The sequence below is a fragment of the Triturus cristatus genome, chromosome 3_2 (assembly GCF_964204655.1).
Source record: "Triturus cristatus chromosome 3_2, aTriCri1.1, whole genome shotgun sequence".
NCBI classification, from domain to species: Eukaryota; Metazoa; Chordata; class Amphibia; order Caudata; family Salamandridae; genus Triturus; species Triturus cristatus.
The window spans coordinates 1,091,444,209-1,091,463,747 of record NC_140584.1 but is presented as its reverse complement, the minus strand read 5'-3'; the positions used below and the strand labels follow the sequence as shown (position 1 = coordinate 1,091,463,747).

General features: G+C 43.3%; 1 long non-coding RNA gene across 1 annotated transcript; it reads left to right on the top strand.

Annotated features, from left to right (window-relative positions):
- The first annotated feature begins 969 nt into the window (after positions 1-969).
- LOC146859183 (uncharacterized) lies at positions 970-4,514 on the top strand. Its single transcript, XR_014979746.1, has 3 exons — positions 970-1,067; positions 2,525-2,653; positions 4,384-4,514. It is a non-coding gene; the product is annotated as an uncharacterized LOC146859183 (long non-coding RNA).
- The last annotated feature ends 15,025 nt before the right edge of the window (positions 4,515-19,539 follow it).

Below are 19,539 nucleotides of genomic sequence, written 5' to 3'. Positions count from 1 at the left end.
CACCGTCAGTGGGCGAAGGTGCGCCGGGCAGTGTTCCGGTGCTCAGGGGTCCAGCGCACCCATAATCAGCTGGCCCACCGGTGGTCTGACATCCTGGACCGGGAGCAGGACCTGTTGGACCTGCTAGGTGTCGAGGTCGTTGGGCTTGGTGAGTAACTTATTGTGTATAAATTACATTTTTGACGAATAACAAGATTACTGCTGCGTGCTACGCATTGCTGGTAAATTACGTTTCAAAATCTTCTGTGATTGTACGACCCAGGTGCTCGGTGCTACTCTTACTTGTTTGCAACTTTGCGCTAGCTTGTGCTGATTAATGTAAGACTTTATTTTAGAGAACTGAAGTTAGGTAATGCTATTGCTAGAGAGACTCTAGTCCTTCCATTGTCCTCCTGTGAAATAGTGGTGGATGGATATTGCGTACTAGGTTTAGTTAGTATTAGTTAATAATTGTTTTACGCGGTCTGCGTGACGCCTCCTCTGTCACTGAGTGCTGCTTACCCCAGTCCTCCGTAGAACATATTGTAGTTTGTTTAGTGAGTGGTAGGCTTAGCAGGGTCAGTAGCAGAACTAGATCAGAATCATGCAACCAACCCACAATTTGTTGTATGTATGCACAAATTTATGCATGTGTCCTCCATCTCATCTATGCATTTGATGGCTAAAAAAAATGGAAATGCAGACTTAGTGAACAATTGGCCAGTCTGGAATAGGTGGTGTAGGTCAGGTGGTACTTACTAGGCTTCGTTAGTATTTGTAATTAGAATGATTATGGAACACTGGAGTGTTCATAAATAAGTAGACGATCCGTGAATCCAGCAAGCAGCCCAGTAGTCGATCCATCTGATTAGATCGGTCAATTTTATTGCAATTGTTGTTTCCTAAAATGTTTTTTGACTTATTTTTCCAAATGATTTATTTGTTTCACAGCACTCCTTAATGTTTGTCTCTTTCTTTATTATATTTTACATGATCATCAGCACCACCCAGGGGCGAGAAGACGGGGTCCGAGTCGGCGGGACAACCAGAGGGCCGTTCCTCTACCGAGGCTCCTGCTGCTGGCCCCAGTAAGTCCTCCAGTGGTTAATATTAACAATTATATTTCCCTAACTTTTACTGCATCTTTTTTTTCCGAACTATAAATTATGGTTCCACTTTCTAATTCTATTTTTTGCAAAAGCTTCTTTGACCTTGACTATCTGTTTCTAAATTCTGTTTATCCCTGCCTCTAAATAAGTTCCTTCTAACTGCCTCTGCTATGACTCTCTGTTCTACTACTACTACTACTACTATTATTCTGTCTGTAGCTAAGCTTGCACAGTTGGCCACTCTTTATTGAAGGTTTTCTTTGGAATAATAAAACTCAGATTGACCAATAGCTCTAGCCACTGTGTCCTGTCCTTTGAGTTGTCCTCTTCTAGTCTTCTTAATGTTGAGGCTTTGACAATTCCCACAAACAAAATGCCCAACCAGATATTTGACTAGTATTTTGGATCGGATAGTACATACTACTACTGTTGTAGTGATTCTGCAGAGCTACATACAGAACTATGCACAACAAAATAGGATGTTGGTGATGGGAGGTTGGACCTTACTCATCACACCTCAGTCAGAAGAACCCACGATCCCCTGACCGACTAGCTATAGTGTCTCACATTAGGGTCCCACTCCCGACCCCCCACGAAGAAGATACGCAATGATGATGACTGAGACAGACAACCCAGAACATAATAACACCCTTTTGCTCGCTCACTTGTGTAAGTCCACCCCACCACACCGAATACCACAGAGTCTATGTGTAAGTTCAAAAGGTTTATTTGAAACAAGTAACAAGCTCTGTACATCGTTATATGAAATTTTACTACAGCCATTGTCAACAGCAAAAAGCATAAGATTAAAACAGTAAACATTTACAAGTGCAGGACAACAAGAACAAGACAAAAGATCTGTGGGAATTCTGGAAGGCCCCTCACCGTAGAACGTAGAAATACTGGTTACATCATGCATCATAAGCTCTGAAAATCTCTGGTTTGTAGAAGGGAATCTTCCGCCTATTACATGAGAAAAATGCTGCGCGTTAGATAGTATACTGCAATAATGCAAGCATTTCGCAGTCATGGCAAAAAGTGTAACATTTATGTGATGGCTAAGCAATACGGACTAACCAAACTCAATAACAAAATGGCTTGTTTTTCGACCTCTTCACTTGTACGCAACCGTCATGTGTCCTCAAAGGCGTCTACTGTACATGTCAATAAGCTGCGAGGTATAATTAAATATGCGCAAAAAGAGTAGTAGACATTATGAATCTAAAAGGGTTACACATGGCTCAGGCTAACTTTCAAAAGAGTAGAGTAGGACTAGATGATCCTAGGAACCATATCACTACTAGTGTCTGTCTACTGACTGCACTACTCTAGTGCTGATGTATGTTGTATTAACTTTTTTTTCAATCTTCCAAGTGAACACTAATAAAATAGGAGGAGGTTTCCAGGCATCTAAAAATGTGTAATGTTTTTTCTAGGCATACTACCAACCACCAGTGCCGGCGGGGCCAGCGGCGATGGCGATGCGGCCATTCCGGAGGGGGCGGGAGAACTGGCGGCACCTGCAGGAGCTACAGGGGGGGAGCCAGCAGCAGTGGCGGGCGGTGGTAAGTTATATTCATTACTTCTTGACATTACTACTAGATGGAAGTGTGTTCACTACTTCACTCACTGTACTGTGCGACTTATTAAGTTGTAGTGAACATTATACAATAGTTGAAGAAGACATCCTTTACTTAGCATTAGCAGCGTGAGTTGAGTAACCAATGGCCTCATCTATCTGACTCCAACTCAGCTGTGAAGGTTTTATGGAGAAAACAAACTCAGATCAGATGACCTTGATGGATGTGTTGAACAAAGAGGGAAAGAAGGGTGGAAGGACGGGTGAGATAAATAATATGACTGACTGGCAGAGAAGGATATGTTGGAAGCATGCATAGGTGGCTGATAGTAATCAGATCAGATGCATGGGTTGTTGAAGGATGGGTGGAAGGTGAAAGAGGATGCCTGCCTGGGTGGGCGACACAGTATGGGTGGATAGTACTAGATAGCAAGAATCAGCGGTGTTTGGTTCAAACTCAAAGCCAAGGCAAGCAAGGAAGGAGCGGATGCAAGGGTGGTTGTTGGTGAAACCAACTAAGGTTTGTTAAGAGATATATAAAAAAGAAGGATAGACATTTACTTTAATGGATGTATGCCTGGATGTACTATCATCAATAGACAGCATAGGTGGAGACTGGCACTGGAGAGTCTTACTTTGAAGAAAATGTAAAAGAAACTGCGCCAGAGTAGCAAAGCGGAGGGGAATATAAGTAGTATTTTCAGAATACAGTTGACTCGCAGTAGTTTGCAAGCACATCTTATATATATATATTATCAAGCTGAAGCGCCTTCCTCCGAATCCGAGGACCACTCCCTACCTATGTTAATGTATTTTCGATTGTGTCAGCCAGCCTGCAAAGGGTGGCCTATCTGTTGGTTAAACAATCAATGAAAGCAAAGTACCCTATGCAGTAGCGGTCGGTGGTGGGAGTGCTGGCGAACGGTGACATGGGGAGGGGCAGGGTGGATTGGAAGTAAACTATGTATTACGGCCAAATACAGGTAAGTAAACATAAAAATAAATAAAATGATTTTCATTGTGCGCACTGCACCGCCAAATGCGATGCAGTGCGTGCAACAAAATTTGTTTTATTTATTTATATGTATTGTTTAATTTCCTGTGATTGTCCGTAATCCATAGTTTTCTTCCCCCACCCTGCACCTTCCCACGTCACCGCCCGGCAACACTCCCAACACCGACCGCTACTGACCTGATGTCGTATTACCATCTATAATATAAGCAATGATGATTGGATCCGATAAATAATAAGCCTTTTTTTAGTACTTAGGGCAGGGTGAAAGTGAAATTGAGCAGACAGAATATGGCCAGTGCCACCCGTAATACAAAAATATGAGCTTCCCCACCTGCAGACAATAGTAGTAAATAAAACTAACGTGCGTCTGCATCATGTGACTCATATCTGTTTCTCTTGGGTGCAAGCTTAGCTGATTGAGCTGGCATGACGGCTACAACAAGGTTATGTAATTTCGCTAAACTAGAGATAAGAACAAGACGACTGGTGTGTACTGGAATACATAGTACGAGGATAATGTCGGAAACTCCCACAAATGTTAGAGTTCGAGGAAGTAGTAGTATAGATACTTACCACAAAATCACAAATATTATGTACTGTGCTTGCTAGTGATACTGAGCCACTATGTGTTGAATGAATTTTGTGTTTCTGTTTTGCTAAGAGTATTGGTTACAACATGTTCTTTCTCTTTCTTGATATAGATACTCCTTCCCAACCAAAACCTACGAGGAAGGAGTTGGCAGCCAGGGCCCGGCGCCGTAAACTGGAGGCCATTTGCGATGAATATCAGTGGCTGGTGGCTCAGCCGGAGGAGGAGGCGTCTGCAGCTGCAGCCTCCTCCAATGCCCCGGGCCCCAGTCAGGCCCTGCCTCAAGTTTTACGGCGCCATGGTCCGGCAGCCGCCCGCCGCCGTGCCTCGATATCTAGCACTGCTGCCCCCCACCCTGTATGTAACTGCAGGGCATTTCGCCGCCAGATGCTCCACCGGATGGCCCGCTTGGAGGAGCACCTAGAGGAGCGTGCCAAAACCCTTGTGGACAAACACCTGAAAGCCCGCCAACTTTAGGACCTTGTCAATTTGCACCTTTTTTAATTCCTTTTGTTGGTGGGTGGGTTTTGGGCGTTGGGGTTTAACTTTTTTACGGACATTTTGGACTTTGACTTTTGGACATTGGTTGGGGCTAGGGAGGGGGGTGGGTCAGGTCAGAGTGGGATAGTTTATTTTTGTTAGGGTATATGAAATTATATCTTGTTTACTTAAACATATGATGTTAATGTTTTGTGGTGGGTTACTGTTTTACTAATTCAATTTATGTCACATGGTTTGTTACTTTGTTTCCTTGCTGCTGCATGCCCGCAGACAGTGTTTGATTTAAAAGATCTGCCGATTTTGTAACACACAAACAGATAGATGCGGTACCCCTCACGGAGTTATTTTTAATTGTCATGCTAGTACTGTCAGTCTCTCCTCCTAGTCCATTATACCTCCCACCAAACGTATCTTACCTGTGATTGATGATGATGAAATTCGGCACAGTGATGGATGCATGGTTGGTTTCCCAAATGAATGGAGAAGATGCCATTATTGTGGTGGTAGTAGTAGACACTGGCAATAGCATTTGAAAAAAGAAAGAGAAAGTCACTTGACTGAGAGAGACTGTTGGAGGAGTAGTAGAACAAAGTAAAGTGCAGCATGGGTGGGCAAGCAGAAGAAGATCCTTGCCCTGCCTTAGTTGAAATTCAATTAGTGTTGCTTACACCACATCTGCCCCAGCAAGCGTGTGATCAATTGTTGGTGTACATTTAATGTAGTCACATCACACCTCAATATAAATCACCCAGCCCGGGGGAAGAGGGTTAGGGATTGATGAATGGATGGGAAGGGGGGTTTGGGGAAAGGTTTGATAAAGAAAAACAGACAGTATGCATGGACACAACAAAAGTAAAACACAATCTTGGAAGACGACCATGATCCATTATCAAAGAAATCTATAAAGTGAGAAAAAGGAAATGCATGCATGATGATGAAGAGAACTTGATGGTTAATGATAATGAGTTGTACTTACTAACTACTACTACACAATTAGACTGTACAGGGCAGAAATTATTAATATGAAATTTGCCTTGCTTGTCTGCCCTCAGAGCGAACCAAATTACATGCTGTACCCGGCTTAATTTTATTTTTCAAGCTAGCAAAGGAAATGAAAAAATAGTTGTAGGGATCAATTACCAAACAAACCACAACACACAGTCGTAATGATTGAAGAGAAAAAAGGAATCAAATAAATTTAAAGACGAATCATGAATGATACTAAAGTTACTGTATTACCCTGGTCCAAATGTGGAGTTGCATCATTCTCGTCATTCATCTTGGTTCTCCCTTCCATGGACACTCTGCACATCAATCTTGGGTACCACTGCCTGCCTGATGCGGATTGGTAAGGTAAGTGTGAGTTGTTTCTCCCACTATAGCACAGGTTAAAGGCCGGCCTGTAAGTGTAGATGGAAAAACAAAAGGGGTATTGAAAAATAACTGAATTTAAAAAAACAAACTCAATTACAGTGGAGTGCAAGAAGAGAAGACAAGACTCTTGAGAGAACACTTTCAGAGTGAGGCGGCTTGGATACATAGTGTCTACTCTACAGCATTAAGCTACAACAACAACAACGGGACAGGAGCCAGCACAGAACAGGCCAACCACGGCACAGGCCAGGCACCCTACCCCCATTTACCTTAAAGTTTGACAGAGCCAGACAAAAGGCATATGCACTGCAGCAACCTAGCATTTTCCAAATTAAGTGACTAAATCAATGCGCCACTGTCCCTCATACCACTACACTCTACTCCAGTCCACACCACTACACAGACATGTAGCCTAGGTCTGCTGTGGTTCTTGTTGAAACTGTTTACCTTTTAAGGCAGTCCATGAAACGCAGTTATTCCATCAATTATCTCCGATCCAATTGACTGACTGTGTGCAAAGATAGTATGGTCAGCATCATGACCGTGTGGTACGTGTTCTCCAACACCAACTCAGTCTGTAGTGACTGATTAAGTTTATAATATATTCCATATTACAAAATTGAAACGGATATTGGCCGGCACCTGCAGTGGTAGGAGTACAATGTGGTTATTAAACAACAAGGAAACATCGACTGTCACCTGAGTCACTTTTACTTTGTAGATAAACTAGTATAGTTCGACTTCATGCACATTCACTCGTAGTCAGCAAGCATCCAATGCAATGCATGCCATCATTCATAATAATCATTACCTGTCTTGCTCTTCTCTTTGGCTGTCAGACCAGATGCCTAGCCTTCTGACAGTGATGAGTTTCTTTCGGCTTGGAAACAAAACGGAATATAGCTGTAGTCACGTTTCACTTCTTATGGAGGGACTGTTAGAGGCAACATGTATTGTACTATTCTCCATCTCCATCCAATGTCTGGCTTGCTTGAAATGTATTTAGGGAGAGTAAGGAAGATGGAGCAGGACTCTGAGGAGTGGAGTGGACAGTTATGCACAGACGTGCAACTCCAATAGGGAAATAAAAAGAGGAGACTGTGTTGATGGATTTGTTGTGATTAGATTTGAACCAGAAAAACAGATACACACACAAATAAAGGAAGAGAGAACAATTTGAAAGCCTAGTTGTCAGGGAAGAGGAGCTCGTCCTCAAATTCTGGTGGTTCGGACAGAAGTACGTCATGTAACCCACTACTTATGTCATCGAAGTCGCTCTCCTCTTCCTGCTGTGATTCACGTATTTTGTACTCCGGTGGTATAAAGTGCTGATTCACTTTGATCATGGTTAACCTCTCCATGCTTTTGGGCGAGAGACTGGTCCTTTTCACAGTAACAATGGCACCAGCAGCACTGAAAACACGCTCTGAAGAGACACTTGCAACAGGGCAAGCCACATACTTTATCGCCAGCCTGCTGAGCACTGGCCATTGGCTTCTTTTCCCATACCAATACACCAATGGGCTTTGCTTCATGAAGACCTCTGTTGTGTCATCTAGATAGGCCTGAGCCATCCGCTCAATGTTCAGGGGTGCTCTGATTTGCTTGGCCCCTTTTGCCTTTGCATCAGTAATGGACATACAAAACCCTTTCCGTAGAAACCAATCACCTGCTGTTTTTTTAAATGTGGCTGATGATCCTGTTGGTGCTGTTGTTGATGTTATTGCTGGTAGTGTTGTTGACTGCTGGGAGGCAAACGCACTGCTCTCGGGTTCTTGGGTGCCCTGTAGTACTTTTTCTGCCCTGGGGTGGCGGGCCTCTAATTGAGATCCGTTCGTTTTCAAAGTCAGTGGCTTCCTCAGTTATCAAAGTTTCTGAAAAAGGAATTACTTCATTACTGCTCAGCAATAATTTGTAACGTGGATCCAAAATTGAAGCAGTAATGTAATGTCAATGTGACACAATGTTATTTTGAATCCTTGTATTGTCAGATAAGCGAACGGCTTAGGTGTCCGCCAAATAATATGCGTCTACTTTGTCATCCACACCTGCGTACATTTCTGACACCTCCTTCAGCTCTTGCTCTAGCATGTACAACAATGGGATAGCTTGGCCCACAGTACAGTCCTCCCTGCTGACCTTACGTGTTATGACCTCAAAAGGAAGTAGCATCTCTGTCAGGCATTTAACGAGGTCCCATTGGGCCATCTCGACGTTCATGCCATTCACAGTAGGATCTCCTGACCTTTTCATGACATAAGCATTAAGTGGTATGTACTGCTCAAATAGACGCTCTAGCATGTAATAAGTTGAGTTGCAACGTGTTGGCACCTCCTGGATGATTGCTTTGACTGGCATTTTATGCTCACGTTGAATGACCCTCAGCTGCTTCCGGGCTTTAAAAGAATGGTTGAAATGTGTGCATATTCTTCTGCAGGTGGTCAGTAAGTTGATGACTTTGCTTTCATTTTTCAGAAAGTCTTGAACAACAATGTTAATGCAGTGTGCCAAACACGGACCCTGAAATAGCCACCATCTTTCATGGCCCTAACTACATTACTGCTATTGTCCGTGGCAACAAAACCAATGTTAAGCCCTCTTGGTCGCAGCCACTCAAACACCTTGCTGTTAAACTCATCCAAAACATTTGCAGCAGTATGAGATTTCTCCATAGCAAACATGGCTACAGTTGCATGTTTGCGAGTGTCTTTAAAAATCTCAGCGGTGTCAACAACACCTCCAGATATTCTATCTTTAACACCCGAAAAAGAGACCCAGTGTGCAGTGATGCACATGTAATCAGTGGCTTGGCAACTGGCCCACATGTCTGTTGTCAGGTGGATACTCTGAAGAGCACTCTGTTTTAAGGCTTTTCCAAGCAATTGGGCAGATGTTTGTCACAAATTCCAGAAAACCCACCCCTTCAACAAAAGAAAAAGGGAGAAGGTCCAGTGCTAACATTTTAGCCAGCTTCGCATTGTACAAACGTGCTATTGGGTTTTTGCGTTCGTACTGCCCCTCCGGCCTAGTAAACATGCTAAGAATGGTAGGCTGCGTGGTATTCCTTCCTGTGCTCAACGTCGCACTTTGTAAAAAAGCAGTACTCCTTGGTGTCTCAGGCTGACTCTTACTCTTGTGCCACTGAGATGTTGCTGAGGATGTGGGCGTTACCACTGCAGTGCTGGGGACAGGGCTACTTTGTGTACCACTACCACAGAGAATGTCTCCCTCTTCTTCTTCTTCCTGTTCCACCGTGAGCGGACCTTCTACTTGTTTATCCCCACCAACAGCAATGGTTCCAGTTTTTATGCGACGAAGGTGCTCCTCCTACTGGATTGCGTGGTGTTTTTTCAGATGGGTCATTTGGCCTTCGGTACCATAGTTTGTACCAAGCTTACCATGACTAACAGAGGTATGACAAACGGAGCATATTGCAATGTTCTCCACCTTTCCGCTAACCGTAAAGAAGTCCCACACTGGGGAGCTTAACTTTTGTCTCCTGCTGGAGGTGCCACTTCCAGTGCCAGATGAACTGGAGGGTGTGTGTTGAATTTGACTCTGTGCAATACCACTACCTACTTCTGCTGAGGTGGTGTTTGTGCTGGATGTAGGACGCTGCCGGCCCTTTGCTAATGTAAATATGGAAGCTGGAGGTCGTGTTGGTGTTACCTGTGTTGGAGTTATGCGTGCTACATCCCTCACAGCCATTTTGGATAGGGTAAAAATGTTGGTCCCCATCTCCTCCGGGAGTGATGTTTGTGATGACTGGCTCATCATCATCATCATCCTGCTCTTCTACATCAACCTCCATAAGTGTAAGGCTTTCTGGAACCTTCCTTTTCCCATGCCTGCTCTTGTGACGTGTCTCCCTCTCAGACTCAGTTTGTGGCTTCCAAGTGGCATCTAGATCATCAGAAGGGGGCTTGGCAAAGAACTTGATGTACTAACCCTCCTTTCCCTTGCTGGGAATTTGGTAGACAATGGAACTTCTGAAGGAGTGGTTTCCTCTTCTTCCTCTGCATGAGGCTCAATTTCCTGAACTGCCCCTACTTCGGGAGAAACAACAGCTACTGTTCCGGGCGGTGGTTGTGGCTGTTGTTGTTGACCACTTATCTGCTGTGTTCCCTCCTGCGTTGAATGTGTACTACTTTGAGATAGCGATAAGTTTAGTTCAGGCTCAACATCACTGCTTTCCACCATTAGGCTGGCTACCTCTTCCACACTCATCTGCTTGGGCCTGGGTTGGTGGGTTGGGCCCACTGATGCGGAGGTGCTGCCCCCAGCTTGGCCCCCGGACACCGCTGCCGCAGGCGTCAGTTTTGGTGTCCCAAAAAAGGTTTTGGGAGGCACACCAGACTTAAGTGACACTTCCTTCTTCTTTTGTTCCTTCTTCTCCATGGCAACTTTCTTGGTACCGGAGGAACTGCTAACTGCTTTCTTTGGGGGCATCTTCTTCAGATGTCAACACAGCACTCAGTTGCAGAGATGGCTGGTCAGGTCAGTCACACGTCACGTCGTGTACAGCAGCAGGACGTCGGTCTGGCACCACAACAGGCGATGATGACACACCTCCTCCGTGTTTTGTGCACCTAAAAGCAAATAAGTCAGAAGAACATCAGTCAAAAGATAGTACAATCAAACTAATATAATATATAACTTCTTAGTGTGTGGTGGGTGGTCACAATTATTAAATTTTATTAAGTCAGTGAACAACAACAGTATAGCCATTTATGAGACTGACAAGGACAAGGCTCCTGGCGTACTACTGTACTGTGTACACTCAGGAAGAATAAGAATAGCAAAGAACTAAAACATAAATGTAGTGTAGCCTGTTTGCCCTAAATAAAAATTTGTACATCACATGGGATGGATGCAGTATCAGGGAGCAACAACAACGAACATATACACATAAAAAGGCATTTATTTACAACACCCAAAAAGTGAAATATACCCCAGAAAAAAAGTAAAGCCCACATTTTGCAATTCAATCCAAAGCCATACATGATGTTGAAATTCAACGCACAATACAAAAACAGTTGTTTAACTTCCATGCACCAGTGATGATTGATGGGCCTACTGGCAGACTAGGCCACAAGCTTGGAGGACTATGGAAAAAGCACAGTGGCTGGTCCCACAAAATGGCCGCCACCACATGGCCAGGCCACTCACAAAAACAAGAAAAGGTCAGGAATACAAGACAGACAATGCAGGCCTATGGCAAAAGCACAATGCCTGCCTTCACTAAATGCCACCACCCACATGCTCAGGCCACCCACCACAATAATAACAAAAAAGTGAATACAAAGGACAGGAACAGAAAGTTGGAGTCTCTGTGGAACTTACTTCCTCTCCTAAAAATATATTTTTTTAAATAAAAGTGACTCCGTGCTCCAAAATGACAACCTGATGAGTTTTTTTTAGCAAAATGCACAAAATCAGCGTTTTCGAGAAGGTTTTATGTTGCTCGCGAGATATTGTTTGCCAGATTGCAAATTCTGCGTGTTCGGCATCGTGAACTGTACAAAAAGTCGTTATCGCGTGCGTGAACACGCATATTGCTAGCGCAAAAATGACAAAAACTATAAGTCGGCAGTGTCACGCTGTGCAGAGTTGCCAAAAGTACGCGAGCTGAATTCCTAGGGTTACCTACTGGCTGAAAAGCCCTATTTATTTAACAGACACCCAAAAACTGCAATTCCACCCCAAAAAACACCTTTTGCAATTCAATCCAAAGCCATCCATGGTGTTAAAATTCAACAGACAACACAAACTGTTTTTATGCACCCATGATTTGAGGATGACTACCTCTGGGCCTACTGGCAGACTAGGCCACAAGCTTGGAACAGAATGGCAAAAGCAAGCACACTGCTTGGATGGCTCCACAAAATGGCCGCTACCCACCACCAACAACAAGAAATGGAAGACAGACAATGTAAGCCTCTACCAAAAGCACAATGCCTATCTTCACAAAATGGCCGCCACACACATGGCCAGGACACAACAACAACAAGCCAAGGGGAACAAAGAAAAGACATGAAGGCCTTTATGGCTACTAAACTACCACCACAAAATTGCCACACAAGCTACATGGGCTCTCACAGTCTCAACAGGCCATGGAAATCAATGAACTGAAGCAGGCCTATATATGACCGGACAAAGGAGGCCTGCTAAACAACACAGCTTTAATACAAAAATGAAAATCAACAGGGCTACGAAAGGATTGGAAAGTTACACATCAAGCACACACACACATCCAACAAAGGTAACACACACACACACACACAAACAGTGAAATACACCACAGCCACATTTAGCATTTCAATCCTATGCCTTCCATTCCCTACATGATGTTTAAATTCAACAGATGCCACAGAAACATGGACGCATGGGTACCCTACTGGCTGAAATTGCAAAGAAAAACAACTAGGCCCCTATTGAAAGTACAGGCCACCCACAACAATAATTTTTAAAAACAATAAAAATCCCAGAAAAATGTAGGTACAAACAAGCCACAATGAAACAAACATGTACACCAATTCTCCATTCTCCAACTTACTTGTAAAATTAAATCTCAAATCAAAAAGTCCTCAAATAAATCCAATCCAATGGTATGATGCAGCAGACAGACACAAAAAGTGATCCTTCCAGCTCCAAATCCAAATGAAAGTGAACAGCATATGGACAAAGCACTGGGAGGAGCCTGCAGGACAGGAACAGGAAGTTGACTCAGGGGCACTTCCTTCCGCTTGAAAAAAAAAAGTTAAAAAAAAAAAGGACTCCTTGCACAAAAGACTACAGCCAAATGACAATCTGAGGAGTGTTTCTGAGCAAAATGATAATTTTTGAGAAGGTTTTATGAAGCTCGAGAGATATTGTTTGCCAGATTGTAGTTTTTGCATGTTCGGGATCGCGATCTTACCAAGACAGCCGCCGGAAGTCAGCACGCGCGTCCGAATGACGTGTTCGCGTTCGCACACTCTCGCGGGATCCAGCGGCCATATTACAAATCTCGTGGCACACGCGTACGGACAGAAAAGCGAGTTGGAGAACGCAGAATCACGGTAACACGTTACCGCGCGTGCGAGAATGAATATTGAGCACGCGAGGAAGCAAAACTACTACGCTACGCGGTAGATTGCGTAGCAATCTGCAACTTCGCGCTCTACGTGAATCGCGAAGTTACCTAAACTTCGCAAGCTCCGCGAGCGGAGCGTAGTTCACCACCCGGGCTTATCCAGCACCACACATGGGTATTCATTGTTACTTCAAAACTCTCCCATATGAAATAATTGAGGCTGGGAATTGAAATAAAACCCATGGGAAATAATGTTAAATTAAAGAAAAATTATTTTGAATAGTTACAAATATATAAAAGTGCAATTCAATGTTAAAAAATATAAAAATAGTAATATCAATTTTTTAATTATAGAACATTTGTATGCTCTATTTTGAATCTAAAAATGGATGCCACTCTAATATTTATTAAACTATACATTATTTTTATTTCTATACATCACTCTTAGTAAATATGAGTTGATAATAAAAATATCTTTTCTTTAGCTTGGAATTTATTTTTAATTTAAGCCTCAGAAAAATAATTTTACTTTAAATTAATATATTTCCCTTAATTAAAGATTTATTTCAAAATTAAGTTAAATGTACTGTAGCATTTCTTGTTTTTCTTTACATTTAGAATAAATATAGTAAATTAATTTACATTTATATTCAAGGATTTATTTTCAAGTTATATACTTTTGAGAAATGTTCTTTAAACTTTACCATATACAGAATCACCACATGGGGGTGAAGACTTCTGCATGGTAAAGTACAGGGGAAAAAAGTTTATTTAGGTGCCGATTCCGATCTTGTAAACCCTGGGTCCAAATGGTCGTACGGAGCGTTTTCTCCGTACGACTCGTACCCGGGAATTCCACCGTACAAACCAGCAAGTACGATTCGTGCAGAAATACCATTTCCGTACGCATCGTAAAAAACACCGTGCGGCTAAAAAATACATACAATTCCGATCCTGGACAGCGCGTACGCGACGTCCGCACGGAGTCAGGCAGCATTTTACGGACCAGCAAGTACGATTCGTACCCAAAGCACTCCGCACGGCTATATTTTTATGGGAGCCAAAAAGTGCCGGAAAAGCTAAGTACGCCAGGATGCACGAGGAAAAGGGGGCCCGGTATGCACCGTACCCCCAGCCTCCGTATGTATGCACCGTACTCCCAGCCCCCTGTATGTACGCACCATACCCCCAGCGCATACCCCCTGCCCCGTATGTACGCACCATACCCCCAGCCCCCCATATGTATGCACCGTACCCCCAGCCCCCGTATGTACGCACTGTACCCCCAGCCCCCCATATGTACGCAACGTACCCCCAGCGCATACCCCCAGCCCCATATGTATGCACTGTACCCCCAGCCCCTCGTATGTACACACCGTACCCCCAGCCCCGTATGTATGCACCGTACCCCCAGCCCCCCGTATGTATGCACCGTACCCCCAGCGCATACCCCCAGCCCCGTATGTACGCACCGTACCCCCAGCCCCACCCAGCCCCCGTATGTACCCCCAGCCCCTGTATGTACGCACCGTACCCCCAGTCCCGTATGTACGCACCGTACCCCCAGCCCCCCGTATGTACGCACCCTACCCCCAGCCCCCGTATGTATGCACCGTACCCCCAGCCCCCCGTATGTACGCACCGTACCCCAGCCCCCGTATGTATGCAACGTACCCCCAGCGCATACCCCCAGCCCCGTATGTACGCACCATACCCCCAGCCCCCCGTATGTACGCACCGTACCCCCAGCCCCCCGTATGTACACACCGTACCCCCAGCGCATACCCCCAGCCCTGTATGTACGCACCGTACCCCTAGCCCCTGTATGTATGCACCGTACCCCCAGCCCCCCGTATGTATGCACCATACCCCCAGCCCCCTGTATGTATGCACCGTACCCCCAGCCCCCGTATGTACGCACCGTACCCCCAGCCCCCCGTATGTACGCACCGTACCCCCAGCCCCCCGTATGTATGCACCATACCCCGAGCCCCCCGTATGTACGCACCGTACCCCCAGCCCCCCGTATGTATGAACCGTACCCCCAGCGCATACCCCCAGCCCCGTATGTACGCACCGTACCCCCAGCCCCCCGTATGTACGCACCATACCCCCAGCCCCCTGTATGTATGCACCGTACACCCAGCCCCCGTATGTATGCACCATACCCCCAGCCCCCTGTATGTACACACCATACACCCAGCCCCCCGTATGTACGCACCATACCCCCAGCCCCCCGTATGTACGCACCGTACCCCCAGCACATACCCCCAGTCCCGTATGTATGCACCGTACCCCCAGCCCCCCAGTACATACAGGGGCTGGGGGTACGGTGCGTACATACGGGGGGTTTGGGGTACGGTGCGGACGTACGCGGGAGGGGTGTGAGGCGGGGGGGGGGCGTACGACTCGTACCCCGGGCCCAAGTGTACCCGGGGTAGGGGTCGTGCAAACTTCGCTCCGTACAGGACGTTTTCCATACGCTTGTGTATTCGGGACGCTGGTACGGATCGGACTTGTGCGCTTGAACTTCAGTTTTACGACTCGTACGTAAAACTGTCCGGGGACGTGTCGTAGACTTTTCCCGAGGTCATTCGTATGTATTTTTCACGTACGAATCGTACTTCGCCGTTTGTACGGGACTTGTACTATTCGTACGTAATAAAATATGGATACCAGTTGGTCGGTACATTTTTTTAATGGATTGGAATCGGCACCTTAATGTGACAATGTATTACAAATATTTGTACATAAAATATTAATGTAAATTGATTGTATATATTTACTTTAAAGGTAGAAGTATTAATCTAATTTTGACATAAATGTTTAATTAATGGACGTTTTTTAAATTAAATTAAAAGAAGTTTTCAGAAGTTGAAATTAAGTTTCCACCTAGAGAAAAAAGATAATTATTATTACGCATTAATAAATATTAAAAGCGATGTACAGCATTAGTAAAATTAATGCAGTCCTATTTTAGCAAAAATATTGTCACACTAATTTTTACATTCAAATGAGGGTAAGAAAATGTTTTATAATTGAATGATATGTATGTACTAATTATATATACTTTGTAGCATTAAATTATATTTCTTTATATTTATAATCATTAAAAAAAAATTCATTTATCATTATTTCCTATGAAATTTTATTTTAATTTCCTATCTCTGTTATTTTCTATGAGCGTGGTGTTGCAGTACCAATTATTGGTCATCTGTGGTGCTGGATGTGCTGGTGCGAAACAAGGACACTGCAAAGGCTTAATAAATCTGTGCCTTACTGCTTACAATATATAAATAAACATTGATAGTGATGAATTGTCAGTAAATTCAATGAGCCTAGATTCAATGAGAATACTGGATAATAAGTGATGGCTTGCTGATTCCAGGGTTTGAGAAAGTGAAGCAGAAGGCTGATATTTCCTCTATCACAGTCCAACGATATGGTATGAGTGCTTACAACAGAGTGGTTACATTACTGAAACTGCAATTCAAGTATGGCCACCAAAGTTTAGATAGTAATTGAAAGAGAGGGGTGATCCAACTTGATTAGCCTAATGGTCCGATTTTGTGCTGGTTGTTGTTGCGGCATCAGTAAAGGTTTTGGATCCATAAAAATGGTGATTCTAATGTTAAACCCTTACTAATCCCTCTATGTGCTTGTATTTAGCTAGCATATAGCGACATTTAAAGCCATTATATTCACCTTTTCGATCCTCCTCGATGATGCAACATCACAAAAAACATATATCATGCAATTTTCTGTTACCACATATACTATTCATTAATATGTGTACAGATATTAGTTATAAGAGTTATTTAGCCATGCAAATAGCAAAGCCCATGTGTAGTTAAAGAATTAATAATGTTGATTAATATACATGCAACACTTATTTAATAATATTATAGTTAATAGATTATATAATTAGTATTTTCATGCAAGAATAGAGGAGGTATACAAAATGTTGTACGTCCTGCTCCATCAATCCCCCCTTTGGTGATTATATCACCACAATACCTAACATTTTGTAAAATTTACAAAAAGAAAAGAAAATGAATTCATTTTATTAGTTCACATTTCTATTTCCCCAATTTCTTCTTCCCTTGCCTTTCTATACATCCTCTTTCTTTAAGCTACAAGTTAGTTTATTTCTAAACATGGACTCTGATGTTAGTTCTGTAGTCTCTAAGAAAAATTCACCCAACACCTTTGCAGGCTTCACTTTATTTAATTTGTTAACTACTGGTACTTGTGAAAATATGTTATCTACATCTGAAAAATAATATTCTAATTTCCCTATCTTATAAAACAAACTTGCTATTACACTACATGTTATTCCATATGTTAGTGGGAGGTGATGATACGTCAGTCCCTCAGACACGGATGCAGGTAACTGCATGCAGACGTAGCAGTCCCTCACGTCCATCGTCTTTACATATTCATACAGTAATTTTGAAAATACATTGTTAGAGAAATCATTTATAGACCTGTCTTTATGTAAATAATTATTCATATTAGTCGGATATACTTTCTGAATCTTTTCTTCATTAGTTTTATTCTCACTATGTCCTTCTATTGTTTCTAAAGTAACTTTAAAATGAAATCATTAGAGCCAATGCGCTCCATAGACGCATTAGTAATCCTGTACAACAACAACACATTTTAAACCACCTTCTAAGAAATACACATTTAGTTTTTCTACTTTCTGTGTGTGCCATTTCGAAAAATAATCAGTGTCTTTTGACTTAGCCTCTTCTACTTCACAACTAGTATTATCTAACCCAAGGCTCTAAGCACCTACTTTGTTCTATCAGTTATGTCTTTTCCAGTAAATTATTGCCTTTCCATTGGAATTACTTTTGGTCTTTTCAGTTTGGCATTTGATCGTCTTTCACTTTTCTTTCATAATCTTGATACAGAACTTCCTGAACATCCGTTTCTTCTCCAATGACGGACAAGATAACTCTCAGGATTTCCGATTCTTCATCTTCCTCGACCACTTCTGATACAGTCACCTCTGGATTTTCTTGGCTATCCGCCTCTTCTCTTATTTCAGGCAGCGCCACATATGACCATTCTGGCGATTTATACTTCTGGTTAGGTTTTCTCAATCTCTTACTTTCCTCTGCTGTCGTTTTTCCTTCGTCTTTCAATTTTTCTTGACTAGATACTTCATTCACTTGTTCAGCTCTAGGTGAATTCACTCGTGTCAATCTGTATCTCAATCTCCTTATTTTGTTTGGCCAAATTTCATCTTTTGCTGATCTTTTCAATTTATTTCCCTTATCATTTTTCTCAGCTCTCCATGCTCTCTTTCTCAGGACTCGACCTTCTGGTACTTCTTCATCACTGTCCTCTGATTCTGTTGCAACTTGACTTTTACTTTCAACTGTTTTTCTTTCCACCACTTTTTTTATTTTCCCTACTTCTGTCCCTCCTCGTGGTTCTTCCACACAATCTTCCTGCTGACTAACCGTCCCTTCCCCTAACTGGATGTTTGAATTCCCTACAACTCCTCGGGGGTCTTCCGCAAAAATCTTTCCCTCACTTCCTGTATCTGGCACCTGACCATCTGTTTTTGTCACTTCAGGTGGAATGTCTCTCAACTTTCCATCAGGAACTTCCTTATCAAAAATGTCTTTATTTGTCTCTTCGCTGCTTTTCTCTTTTTCAGTATGTACCTGTGTTTGTTCAGTCTCTGAATCTGAGCTGGTGTCAGAAATCTGCAACTTCCTCCTCAAGGGAATGTTCTCTGGGGCAAAGATCAAATTTGGTTCTGACTCCCCCCCCTTTCAGGATTTTGTCTTGTTCTGGTGTCTTCAGTATCAGATTCAGAACTAGTTTCTGACTCTTCAAAGTACTCTCCTTCCTCGTTAACCACTGGGTTTGGAATTCGCAAGGTATGACTAGCATGAATCCAGTTCTTTACTGCTGCACACTTCACAGCTGTGGTCGTAGTTAAAATCACATGACTTGGTTTTCCCCAACGTGGGACCAAACAGTTCCTTCTTCTGTGCACTTTAATTCTCACCCAGTCACCTGGGCTTAGATAATGAGCTGGCTTCTTTTCAAGGGTGGTGGCATCCGAACCAACCTGATGAAACACAGAATGAACGGAGTCAGACAACCCCTTACAGTAATCCAACACCAAGTCATCAGAGATAGGCAATAACTTGTTGACTGGTATGAATACATGCCTCATTGCTCTCCCCATCACAATCTCATGGGGACTCAAACCTGTGTTCCTATCTGGAATTGATCTAATAGTCATGAGTACCAGAGGCAAGACATCAAGCCATTTCAATCCTGTGGCTAAAC